Genomic DNA, 13369 nt, shown 5'->3' on the forward strand with positions numbered 1-13369 from the left:
CAACACCCACTCCCACCCGCACCAACCCACTCCACCCCCCCAACCCACTCCCACCCCAAACCACTCCACCCGCCCCAAACACTCCCCCCGCCCCAAACAACTCCCCATCCGCCCCAACCACCCATCCGCCCAAACCCCCCCACCCGCCAAACCACTCCCACCGCCCCAACCCCACTCCTCGCCAACCCTCCCCACCCCCCCAAACCATCCACCAGCCAAACCACTCCCACCTGCCCCAACCACTCCACCTGCCAACCATCCCCACGCCAACCACTCACACCCGCCCCAAACATCCCCGCCCAACACTCCCACGGCCCCAACCTCCCGCCCGCCGAACGACGCTCTGAGCGAACTCACCAGGACTGCTCGATGTGACTCATTGGCCAGTCCAGGCGGCACATGTGCCGGGTGGCCCTGTTGGGCTTGTCGAAGGCCACCAGCACGCTGAAGATGGGGTAGGGCACCATGATGAGGAAGGACAGGATCCAGGTGGCGGTGATGACCCGGTAGGCATGGGAACGGGTCTGCCAGGCCCGCGACTTCAGCGGGTTGCAGATGGCGCTGTAGCGCTCGATCGCGATGGCGACCAGGCTGAAGGTGGAAATGCTCACCGAGATTCCTGTAGGGGAGGGGGGAAGCCCAGGGTCATGTGATGTACAGTGGGCGTGGCTAAACTACCTCAATGAATTCTCTCTGGACAGGGGATTGGCTGTGTATGATATGCACGGCCATATATTGCACAATTAATTATAAAGGGCAGTTTTTACAGTAATATATGGATTCGTGAATTATTCCTTCTTTTTTTCCAATGCTTCCATTTTGGCCTTCACCAGCACCTCTGGGAAAGTGGGCGGTGCTAATTCAGATAGCTGTGTGTGGTAAGATAACTTGCAAAAATATTGCTGAGCATCATGGATCAAATGTACTCATTGATCTGAAGGCAGATAACATACAGACAAATAACAAGTAACTCATTAAATAAAGGGTAACACTTAAGCAAAAGCAGGGAAATTAGGCTATATTTTCTTGTAGAAAAGACAAAAATGGTCTAGATTTACAGGGCCAACAAATCATTTTTCTCAGTGGAACAACTCAACTACTCTGGTACAACATAATATTAATCCTTGGGGAGCTACAAAAAGGGCATTTTCTTTTTTTAAACTGTGACATCAACCTTCCTTTGAAAATAAGAGTTTTCCTGTCAGTTGTAAAGGTTTTAAAGTTCAACAGCGGGCACAGTGGACTCTGGCAAGCGAACACAGTCAGATTTGGGAGAGAGAAGGTCATGGAATCGCATAGTGCAATTGCTTGATTTGCCCAATGCATACATATGCAAAATAATATGTATTAGGCCTAATACGTAACATTTTACCCAGCCCGACCGTCGTACTACTGATCCTAATAAAACCACAAACCTAAGCCCTCTATGCAAGTACGCTTCTATAAGTCGCTTAACAGTAGCCAGGAATTCCATGGCAGGTGTGCAATTACATTGTAATTAACGCGGGACAAGGGCCGTGAAGGAATTCTAAGCGCAGCTGCGTTCGGGCCCTCACAGCTGAGTAGTCTGAGAGCGATTTTCTCTGTGTAATCATTTAATTTGCGCTGAAGTGCCCGTGGAGCTCGTGAGTGCTGCCGCGGACAGAAGCTCCACACGCCCAGATTAGGCCGCGCCATTTTCCCGGGCCCCGAAACATCTGTTCCTTCTCATCGGTTTTTAAGTCGGTCTTGAGACGGCACAGCGTGAGGGAGGCGATCAGGGGCTATTGAAGCACAAGTGGACCAAATTAACTTTCCAAATTGACGAGTGAAAGTGCACTCATGCAAAAAAAATTTTTTTAAAAGGTGACATTTTTTTAAAAGTCTTTTTTTCTTTTTCTTCTCGCAGGCTGAATGTCCAGTGCGTTAAGACCGGTCTCAGTGCCATGTGTTCTCCTGGACCATAGAGTCTCCTTATTCTCATGGACCATAGAGTTCCATTATTCTCCTGGAGCATAGAGTTCCCATTATTCCCCTGGACCATAGAGTCCCTTTGTTCTCCTGGACCATAGAGTTCTCTCTTCCCCTTCTCCCTCAGTCCGCTGGCTGGGGTTCACTGCACCACACACACACACAGCTGTGATTACTGCGCCACTCTGGGGCTTCTGTGCCAGCGGATTCTTTCGCCTGGTTTCACGAGAGGCACAACACTCTGCACAAGTGCGCCTCGAACTGAAGACGGCTCCTCCCAGCTCCTCCCACCCGCCTCCTGCTCCGGAAACCGAGAGCACCCTACCAAACCAGGCGAGCTGAGCAGGAGGGCCGTCAATGAGCACTCGAATGTGGATTCCTCTTATGAGAGGCTGACTGTGGTTCTTCCGCTGCCTCTCATAAGTAAACTAAAATAGTCTCGGGGAGTTTCAAGACTGAGCTTGATACGGTGTTGGATACTATCTAGTCTGTAGGTAATCAGAGCACTAATTTAGTCAGTAAAATGGCAAGCATTAGGCTGAATGGCCTGTTCTCATTCATGTTTTATGTTATGTTTATGTTATGTTGTTATGTTACGTTACGTTATTTCATTTTTGGTGCTGTGGATATGACTATTCAATGGTGTAAATGTAAAAGGCAAGGAATCGTGTCTGAACACAAAACAAATTCCGCCATATAAACATGCACCTTTTGCATTTTGATATTTGGCAGTTGGCAGTGCCTGCCTGTTCAGCGCTGCGCTGCTGGACCTCCGCTCTTCAGCGGGGTCTGAAGGTCTGGAGGCGAGAGGGACGTTGACGGAAGGCTCATTACTGTGGATTGACACCGTGCCCACGGAAATACCGCGTAGTGTGAAATGAACCACGCTCCAAAAACCAACGCGAAGACTCTGGCCTGTGGTCTCCCTCGGTTATCGGCTGCGTTGGTTTGGCCTGTGCCCCGACGGCATTCTGGGATTTCTCTGGATGAGTGCACGCGTGAAGACCGGGGTTTCGCTGCCTTCAGCAGTCAGGTTCTCGCCGGTATCCTGCAGTGAGTACACCCCTCCCTCCTGTGCAGGTGAAGCCGCATGCCCGTAAATCCCACTGGCCCGCTGCTTCAGCATCTTGGTGGGTAATGACCATATCCCGAAAAACCAATTAACAGTAAAAAAAATAAATAAATGTTCTGAATAAATCCTTACGGCTGTTGGCCAGAGTCTCTCTCTTCATTCCATTAATACAAGGACTTCACAGCGTTAGCACTGCATTACGTCTAATGACCATTATATATAGCATATAACATGTTATGTAATATGCATAATATAATGTAATGTACCCCATCCGTTTGTGGCTTCTGAGCAGCAGAATTCGCATACAAATTCGCCTAATGTTCCGTCATTTCCTTCGTTCCCACAATCCAGTGTGAGCTGGCTGGTCGCAATGCGAACACTAAATCACGCTGCATGTCCAATACTCTTAATAAGGCAGAAATTGAAATGATTCGAGGCAGCTGGGTCGTGCCGCTCATCGATTTGATAAACTGCGATGGCTGTAAATTATGGATCACTTCCCATTCGGAAAACCACCCTTCAGCTGGTAGATTGTTTTGTAAAACTTATTATGACAGCTCTTTATTGATGTAAAGTGTTTTGCATACCTGACCCAGCCGGAGTATTTAGCGTCTCCCCTGGATTGCCCTTTGTTGATTAAACTTTGTTGATCTTGTCGCAGTGCTTTATTAAACAGCTGAACAGTAGTGATCTGCTTTATGAACAGTAGCAAACAAAGCCACTGTTTCTAAGAGTCCACACCACACACAGTGATATGGAAGGACTAATGAACAGTGGAAGAGGAGCTAGATGTTATGAGTGACTCACTTAGTTCAAAGGTCATAGCAACTGAGATGCTATTTGGCTGTCTTTTTCTTTTTATTTGGTCGTTTGATTTGTCCAGATGGTTGTACCTAACACGTTAACTGCACCCACTGTGATTATTAAAAACACTGACTGATGTGGATGTGCTTTGGGAAAAAAAAATGGCTTATGATGTATGACTTTGGACTTTGGTGGTATGGACGTGTTCTGTCTCTGAAGGCCAAAGGGTCCGGAAGGTTCCATTAGCAGCAAGTTCTCATAATGGAAAGAATTCTCCACATCTGGTATGTAGGCATACATCAACAGTAAATCACTAACCGCAAGGTAACTCTTAAAGCAGTCCAGCACCAGTGTTGGAACATAGTTGGTTGTACATGTACCTCTGCTCGTTTTTCATTGGTCACCTGCACATTATTACACTTGGATTCTGTGATGTCATTTAAGCATCCATTTCATAACGGGCAGACAGAGCACATACTTTGGTGTAGTGCCAAAGAAATCATTCACTGCCTGTAAACCTGCCCGCTAGCTCAGACTGTGGCCTGGATTCAATCAACATTTGTTTGCTAACTTAAACATAAAAATAAATGGAAGTGTTCTCATTTTGTTCACAAAAAGATTTCAGTGTGTTTGGTAGGAACGACGTGTTTCAGTGCGTTTGGTAGGGACGGCGTGTTTCAGTGTGTTTGGTAGGGACGGTGGTTTCAGTGTGTTTGGTAGGGATGGCGTGTTTCAGTGCGTTTGGTAGGGACGGCGTGTTTCAGTGTGTTTGGTAGGGACGGTGGTTTCAGTGTGTTTGGTAGGGACGGCGTGTTTCAGTGCGTTTGGTAGGGATAGCGTGTTTCAGTGCGTTTGGTAGGGACGGCGTGTTTCAGTGCGTTTGGTAGGGATAGCGTGTTTCAGTGTGTTTGGTAGGGACGGTGGTTTCAGTGTGTTTGGTAGGGACGGCGTGTTTCAGTGCGTTTGGTAGGGACGGCATGTTTCAGTGTGTTTGGTAGGGACGGTGGTTTCAGTGTGTTTGGTAGGGACGGCGTGTTTCAGTGTGTTTGGTAGGGATAGCGTGTTTCAGTGTGTTTGGTAGTTATGGTGGTTTCAGTGTGTTTGGTAGTTGTGGTGGTTTCAGTGTGTTTGGTAGGGACGGCGTGTTTCAGTGCGTTCGGTAGGGACGGTGGTTTCAGTGTGTTTGGTAGGGATGGTGGTTTCAGTGTGTTTGGTAGGGATGGTGGTTTCAGTGTGTTTGGTAGGGACGGTGGTTTCAGTGTGTTTGGTAGGGATGGTGGTTTCAGTGTGTTTGGTAGGGATGGTGGTTTCAGTGTGTTTGGTAGGGACGGCGTGCGTGTCTTGAGCTCCTCACCCATGAAGTAGGCGACGATCTTGCACATGGCCGCGCCGAAGATGAAGTCGCCCAGCAGGTTGGGGATGAGGGTGAAGGGCATGCAGAAGACCGCCATCATCAGGTCGCTGACCGCCAGCGACAGCAGGAAGGAGTTGGTGACCGTGCGCATGCGCTTGTTCAGGATCAGCACCGCGATGATCAGCAGGTTCCCAAAGACGCTGAGCAGGAAGATGAGCGAGTAGAGCAGGATCCGCACGGAATCCATCTCTAAAGGAGAGAGAGAGAGAGAGAGAGAGAGAGAGAGAGGAGGACAAGAGGGAAGGAGAGGAAGAAAGGAGAGGGAGAGAAACAGCAAGGTGGAGAAGAGGAGAAGAAAGAGACAGGCAGGGCAATGGAGGGGAGAGAAGAAACGGGAGGGAGGGGGAGAGAAATGGGAGAGAGAGAGATTTAACATTTCCTTTATATTAGTTCCCTTTGTCTGAGTGTTATTGCCTTTTTGTATTAGCTAATTTAAACACGCTTTGGGGACACAAATGTGCGTGCCTGTCCCAGCAGTGGGGCGTACCGAATTTAATATGCCGAGTCAGAGACACAGAGGTGTGCTGGAGAGGCCATAGAAGGCGCGCTCTCACACACCTCTTAAATCTCATTACACCGCGCTTCTTAACATAAGGACATGGATCACACTGAGCGCTGTACCGCCGGCGTGGGGGGACTGTTCTGGAAGGCTGTGAAACTCTGTTCATCACCATCCCTCCCCCCCCCCCCCCCCCGTTACCATGGACGCAGACTGTGAAGGGCAGCTAGTCCTCAGCGTTTCTGCATGCATGCCTTCCCTGTAAGACTCCGATAACTCACCCCGATTCAAAGGCGAAACTCATCCTATGGCCTTGACCTGGGCGATTGTTTTGTGAGTTCAAAAAAATCGCCAAAATTAAGGAGCTACTGGGATCGGACGGCATTCTTCGTGAAACAAGTTTCCTACAGAGATGCACATCTGTAATTTGAAAGGCATTGTGGGTACAGTGTCTGGCCATCGCCACTCCAATCAGTGGTGCAAAAGTAATTAAAATTGTAAATGGAATGTTCCAGACAGTAATGACTCAGGCATTAGAGCAAGCAGCCAAATTTACAGACTGAAAAATAATTTATAGCAGAGCACTGATGCTCTTCCTATCTTTCAATGCATTTTTTTTTCTGAAAGTTACTCAAAAATAGATGTTTCCTAAACTAAACAATAAAATATTATTTTCATTCTGGAGTTTAAAAAATATCCAAGTTAGAGGCTTAGAGGTTCAAGGTTCAGCGACACAGTTTGCATATTCCAACTATTTCTGCTGATGGGAAAATGTGAGGATTCATGATCCCCAAAATGGTGGAAAATATCATGTACTGCCATTGACCCACTGAGTCAATGAACCCGTAATACTGCTTTGGATAGCATTGTCTTTCCTTTGATTCATATTAGCCTACTGAATGACAGCGTGCTGTGGGCTCACCCATTATGGAGTTGATAGGGCTTTTTGTTCCCACCACAGCTAGATCCACTTTAAATGGCCTGGTCAAAAATCAGATGAGAAAGGGTTAAACTTTCGGTTTAGGAAAGCGATTCTCAATGTTTGTGTTTTGCGTGTTCATTGAGACTGGTCTTACACACACCGGAGGCTGTCTGTTTCGATAGGCACGACTGCCAAGAATCTGCTCCAGCTTGCTAATGGAGACGTTTATTTAAACTTGGATTATTTACATCAAAAGCAGGCTTTTTAACATCCAAACGATGACCTATCCAGCCCTTTTCTCTGTTAGAAATTAATACTTTCATGTTGAATTCTCCCTTTTAGAGGTGCCGTCATTTGATGTGAAAGGGGTAATCAGAAGTAACTTGCGTATACACCGCCAAAACCAGATAACATCAGGATAAAATGCACTGATCTGCATGATCATTTCCAGTGTGTTCCTTACATCAAATTAGGAAACAAAGTTCATCTCTTAGATGGTCAGGTAAAGCCTCTTCCGTGATGATATTGCAGGTTGTCAGCGTGTACGCTAGGAACTGATGAATCGAATCCAGTTTAAAACCCAGTCCCATTCCTCCATGAATAAGTAAAAGTAAAGTAAATAGCCTTTTGCTGTCTATGTCTGTTTACAGGAAATGTTTACTGAGTCGCAGCCTGACCCCCCCCCCCCCCCCCCTTCCTTTTAGTGGCTTCTGCTCTGTTCCCTGCCAGCAGTCAGACATTGGAAAGAGCTGAAGGAGTGGACCATTCAGCCTTCTGCCACAGACGGGTGGGCGGGGCGAGAACACGCAGCCAATCAGCAGTCTGTCTCTAGATCTGCAAAGTGGCGGACCCGTGAATATGAGTTTTATGAGAGGATAAAATGAGCTGGAACATGGTGGAAGCTGGAATCAGGGAAGGGGGTGGGGGGGTTTCCACGATTGCCGTGAGATTCCGGCGCTGTCACATATTTTGTCCTTTAATCAATGTATCACTCCTTCTGTGACTCTACCCCAGGGCATCCTTGTCTACCTCCATTTCCTCCAAGCATCGACCCATGTAGGCTCTGCTTCACTTAGTACAGAAAAAAAAATACGAACGATTTGTGCCACATTGCAAAATTAGGTATTTCACTCAACAGTCAGGAAACCATTGGAAACCAATAAATAAAAGACCAAATATACGACAGTAGTAAGTAAGACGTTTAAAAGTGCTGGACCTGTCTGTTGGAGGTAGACCAGTGGTTGACCTGTCTGGTAGAGGTAGACCAATGGTTGACCTGTCTGGTAGAGGTAGACCTGTGGTTGACCAGTCTGTTGGAGGTAGACCAGTGGTTGACCTTTCTGGTAGAGGTAGACCAGTAGAAGACCTGTCTGGTAGAGGATGCAAGTGCATCTTGCCCCCCACGCTCAGTGAGGCAGAAGGTTTGGGGGGCAAAAGGAACCCAAGGGAGACAGTCCAAGATCTGCAAAACTTTATTGCATTTAGGGACACAATCTACCATCAGACACCACCTCCAAGCCAGCAGGCATTTTGGAAGGGCTGCTAGAGACAAGCCTCTATCAATACAAAAAATGTCTGTATTGGAACTTTGGAAGTTTGGAACTGGATATTTATGATCAGATGAGAGCAAAATTGATTTTTTTTTTACCAGCAGTGGGTTTGGAGCTTACTTTGAAAAGTACATCATACTTTTGCAATATGGTGGTTCAGCCTTATGGATATGGATGTTATGGATTGTTTTGCATCTACAGGTCCTGAGGCACTTGTTAAGATCAATGTGATCATGAACTCCAGCAAGAAACATTTTGGTAAAAAAAAAAAAAAAAACGGGTTCCCTCTGCAAGCTCAAACAAATGGACTTGACTTTCAGCAAGACAACGATCCCAAACAAACCTCGTAAGCAATCAGAAAAAGGTTAACTGACCACAAAATGGCTGTTCTGCAGTCATGTGAATCATTTATGGAGGGCACAGAATGCTCAGAGGTTATGGTGTGTGGTATGGTATGCATTCCCCCGTGAGAACTGTGGATATTTAGAGTGAGGGAGTTTTGATTAGGTTCGTTTTTCATCACATTTTGCTGCTGTGTGGACGAGTGTGTGCATCAGTGCACGAGGGAGTGTGTATGAGCGCATGTGTGAGTATGTGCATTTGTGTGTGTGTGCGCATGTGTGCTTTTACTTATTTATTTTATTTAACCTTTATTTACCCATGGTAGGTTCACTGAGCACGGATGCTCTTTTGCTGGAACGCCCTGTTTGCATGTGTGTGTGTGTCTGTGTGTGTGTGCGCCTGTGTGTGTGAGTGCATGTGTGTGTGTGTGTGTGTGTGTGTGCGTCTGTGTGTGTGAGTGCATGTGCCTGTGCATGAGTGCATGTGTATGCTTGACTGCGTGTGTGGTCTGTCTTTCTCTGTGGTGCAGTTGAGGTTCATGCGGTGGGAGTAACAGATCTGGACTCAGTCGATCATCCAGCTGGGGGTTTAACTGGTCCGCGCTCTCTCTGAGCGCGCTCGCTGACTGATCTGGGGGTTCCGCTGCTGCCAGGGGCGACGGGGCTAAAGGGATTAAGGGTGTGAGGGGGTGTGCTCAGTCCCGAAAGCAGGCAGGCCTCCCTAATTCCTGGGGCAACCGCAGCCTCTAATCAAAAACTCTAAATCCCATGATTACCACAGCCCAGGAACCTGTGGAACTCCTCATTACGGACAGGCAATCCAAGCACGTCTCTCTGGGATTCGTAGTACGATGGCGGATTGTGTTTTGCATTGCAGCGTTCAGGCACCAGAATACATTTGTTTTCAGAGTGAGTGTGGTCACATCAGCCAGCCCCAGAGGCATTGCACACTGCATGGACTACACAGCGGAGATGGGTTAGTCAGGTGACTTAGTGCAGTGCTGTCACACAAACTGATCCTATAATCGGTGATGCTGTTCCTGGGGGGGGTGTGTGGGGGGGGGGGGAGTTAACCATACACTCTGAACCGCCATCACGTCACACTAAAAAGCATCCACAAACACAAGAACGTGCTACGCTGGCCGAACAGCCTTTTAACAGCTCTTCCCCATGTACTTGTTATGTAAGGCTTAGAGTGTGACACGTTCCCATTAAGGAATTTAATGAAAAACAGAATCCATTAAACAGAGGGAAAGCACACAGACAGGTGGGTTTTCAGCCTGTGTAATGGGATATGGTAGAATAACTGCAGTCCAACCCAGGCCAATTACTTTTTCCATCTCTAAGGAAACGAGCAGTGCATTGCTGGGGTTTCTGATGCAGCGCTTACATTTACAATGCCTGGTTATCCCTTTATGATGTGAGATCACAAATATGTGATTGGAATGTTCTTATCTGAACATTCTAATGCTGATGTAACAACCACTACTGGTAACTGAAAGCAACGGAGTTCTAGAACACTGACTTAGAATTATGAAAAAACATTCCAAAATGCCTGCCCTTCAAAGGGTTAAGAAAGAGGTCCAAGACATGATATGCTCCTACAGTACATCTAAGTCGGTCCTCTGAAATAATTACTTTTTCCTCCTTAATGTTGTCTGCATGGTTTTTTAAAATGTTGTTAAGTACTTAAATCTATAAATACCTTATGATCTGATAATCCTTATTTCCTGTCACTAACTATAATTACAGTAGCTAAGAGATAATAAACAGGTAGCAAATGTATAATACATCCACTGCTTATTTCAAGTTGTGAAATTATTTAGATATTTTTGCATTAACAATTTGTATAGATGTATCATTTTGAATTAGTATCTGACTGTAAAATTTAACATTCACAGTAACACAATTCAAGCATAAAAAGAAAATAATATACCATACACACCCACACATACGTACACACACAACCCACACACCCCTACACACACAGAAACACACACAGACACAGATTCACTCTCACACACACACTCTGTCACACACTCCCTCTCACACACACACTGTCACACCCACACTCTCTCTCTTGCACTGTCTCTCACGCACGCTCTGTCACACACACTGTCACACACTCTCTCACACACACTGTCACATACTCTCTCTCTGACACACACACACAGACACATACTCTCTCTCTCTCACACACACACAGACACACACTCTCTCACACACACACAGTCACACACTCTCTCTCTCACACACACACACACACTCTCTCACACACACACTAATATTCAGCACCGTGCCCTGATATGAGGCCCTAACGGGCCCCAAACCTCCCTCCCAGGCCGTGGCCCAGAGTGGCCCCTTCAGCTGAGTACAGCGGGGACGTCCTCAGTAATGCCGGCTCGCTGAAGAGGCTGCCAGCACCAGGGATGGCAAACAGCATTAAAGTGCCAAATGCAATATCACCCCGCCTTACCATGTAATAAAAGCCTAGTGGAAAGGAGGACAGGCAGCGGTAAATTATATGATTTTTTTATTTATTTATTTATTTATTTTTTTAACTGAAAGCACTGGAAAAAAGTGGAACAAAATGCGAGGTAAAACCATATCCTTTCGCTTATATCGTTAGCTTTCAGGAGGCTGGTGTTAAATCTGGGGGGTCCACTGAATAAAGGATCGTGGGATTGTTCTGTGACTGTAGTTCAGGGCTGCCCAACCCCGTTCCTGGAGGCCTACCGTACTGTAGGCTTTCAGACCGACTCTAACAAAGCACACATCACTCAACAGCTGGAGATCTTGTCGAGCTGCTAATTAGTAGAATCAGGCGAGCAAACGTTAGGGTGAGGACCTACAGGATAGTAGAGCTCCAGGAACAAGTTCGTAGATATGATTTAGCCGGATTACGTTCACACCCGGCATTAATATGCGGCTCCACTGTCTGCTTTGAGATCCGATCACGATCCAGTGTCACCTCCGATGTCCTCTTCTCCCTGGAGTGCAATATCCTCCTCTCCCTAGAGAGCGATATCTTCTTCTCCCGAGAGCGTACCAGAGTCCTTTAAAGATATCGTAACCGATTTGCTGTTAGGCTAATGGTGCTGTTATTTCTGGAATAAAAAGGGTCCCTGGAAAGATAATGGCGGCCGTCCGTGAAGATGCGCAAACCGATATTTCCGAGGACATAGTAGCTGTCGCCTGTGGATCGAAACCGCATTCGCGTTTACGCTTGTGTTCAGTGTGGTCACAATCCGTCCCTGACCACCTCCGGAGGTGGGTTTGGGCGATGGGATCGCAATCCGTCCTCAATGCGTTGGGTCCCTTTACACCTGTGGTTCACCTGTGGTCAGGTGCCGTCCGATCCGTCCACCTGAGACACATGTTAACGGCAGGTGTAACGGCGGTCGGAGAACCTGAGACATCATCACACGCTCTAAAACTGCAGCACTCTGTACCCTCCTTTTCCTTTTAAAATGTTGTCAGTAAAAGAGACGCTTGTTTGTTCTCCGAAAGGCTCTATTGTAGGGTTCTGCTTCCGTGGGAAGTATGATTTTGAGCAGGTGAACTGGTGCGCGGAGCCGACTTCAGCTGGTTGTTATGTGGGTGTGAGGAAGAAAAGACCAAAAACCGGAGAGGCGTTATAGATTGGCGATAAAAACGGGTATTTTAATTTTTTTAAGAAAACAATCCAAATTCTGACAATAGTTCTGTGAGATATGACTGAGCAATTAACCATTGACCTTATTTTACCAAAAAGGGAGGTTTGGAGAGGGAGAGAGAGAGAGAGAGAGAGAGAGAGCGAGAGAGAGAGAGAGAGAACGAGAGAGAGAGCGAGAGAGAGAGAGACGTCTCCGACTGAACGTCAGATTTCACTGTAGAGACGGGTGCTGCGAGGGTCCTCTTCCTGTTAGCTCGCAGGAAGTAACGGCTCGGCGCCGTCCCTCCTCGTCTGCTCATTCATCATGTCACCCGCCGCCGGTGAGCCATCTGGGCCCCCTCCCTCGCCGCGTCACCCGCGAAGCGCCTGACGAAGCCAGCCCAGCGCGGCGGCCGCCTCCCGTCCGTTAGCTGTTCAGCCAAATATTTGCCCAAGGTAAAAAGTAAACAGATGTGAAAGTGCTCAGACTATCTGAGCAAAAAGCAAACAGAGCGCCGGCCCCCCCCACCCCCACCGCCCATCACCAAGGCCTTCACAAATACTGAAGGTACTGAAGGATGCATAAATTCCACAGAGTACGATTCAGATGCATACGTCGCGTTATGGAAATGCTTTTTCCGGACCTTGCAGCCATTGTCTGGCTTAAACGTTTTCGTGTGGGGGAAAAAGGCGTCCGCGTGTACTTGTCCCCTCAAGGTTGGGCTATTTGAATGCCGTATCGTCAGGCCAGCCAAACTGTCAAAATGTCTGCTCTTCCATCGGGGTGGAGCGCTGCTTAAAGGGTCTTAAAAAACGAGACATCTCTAAAGTCCGTTAGCACATACCGGCTCAGTGACGAGTGACGTCCCACTTGTCACCATGTCCTGACCAGTTACGCGACAGGAGCCGTCTGTTTGATCTTTCAAAGGAAAACCACACGAACAGTCCCTTACCTGAAATTACCGGTTTCGCGCTGCTTTTTAACTCCATTAATTTTGGCCGATTTTGTTTTCTGTCATATTTTATTATTGTTCCTCACGGTCATTTGAATTTAATGCCCTGTCTGTCGTCATTTGGCTATCTGTGTGATCCGCATTGCTTCTGTTCTGTCGATCTGCTTTGTTAAGGCTCTACGTGACATCTCTGTGTGACGTGTGAACGGCAGACAAGTGTTTTCAGTAAT

General features: G+C 47.2%; 1 long non-coding RNA gene and 1 pseudogene across 8 annotated transcripts in view; one reads left to right on the top strand and one right to left on the bottom strand.

Moving 5' to 3' along the window:
* Nucleotides 1-3157, top strand: part of LOC135240422 (uncharacterized) — a 40311-nt gene extending 37154 nt beyond the window's left edge. For 6 of the 8 annotated variants that reach the window (XR_010325675.1, XR_010325678.1, XR_010325676.1 and 3 more), the window contains one exon: nucleotides 1889-3157. This is a non-coding gene — a long non-coding RNA (uncharacterized LOC135240422). Of the gene's footprint in view, nucleotides 1-833; nucleotides 879-1888 lie in introns of all 8 variants that reach the window. The other 2 variants (XR_010325677.1, XR_010325682.1) reach the window with 1 other exon arrangement.
* LOC135240419 (cholecystokinin receptor-like) overlaps nucleotides 1-13369 on the bottom strand; it is a 31248-nt pseudogene that overhangs the window by 11485 nt on the left and 6394 nt on the right.

Source organism: Anguilla rostrata, chromosome 15, assembly GCF_018555375.3.
Source record: "Anguilla rostrata isolate EN2019 chromosome 15, ASM1855537v3, whole genome shotgun sequence".
NCBI lineage: Eukaryota > Metazoa > Chordata > Actinopteri > Anguilliformes > Anguillidae > Anguilla > Anguilla rostrata.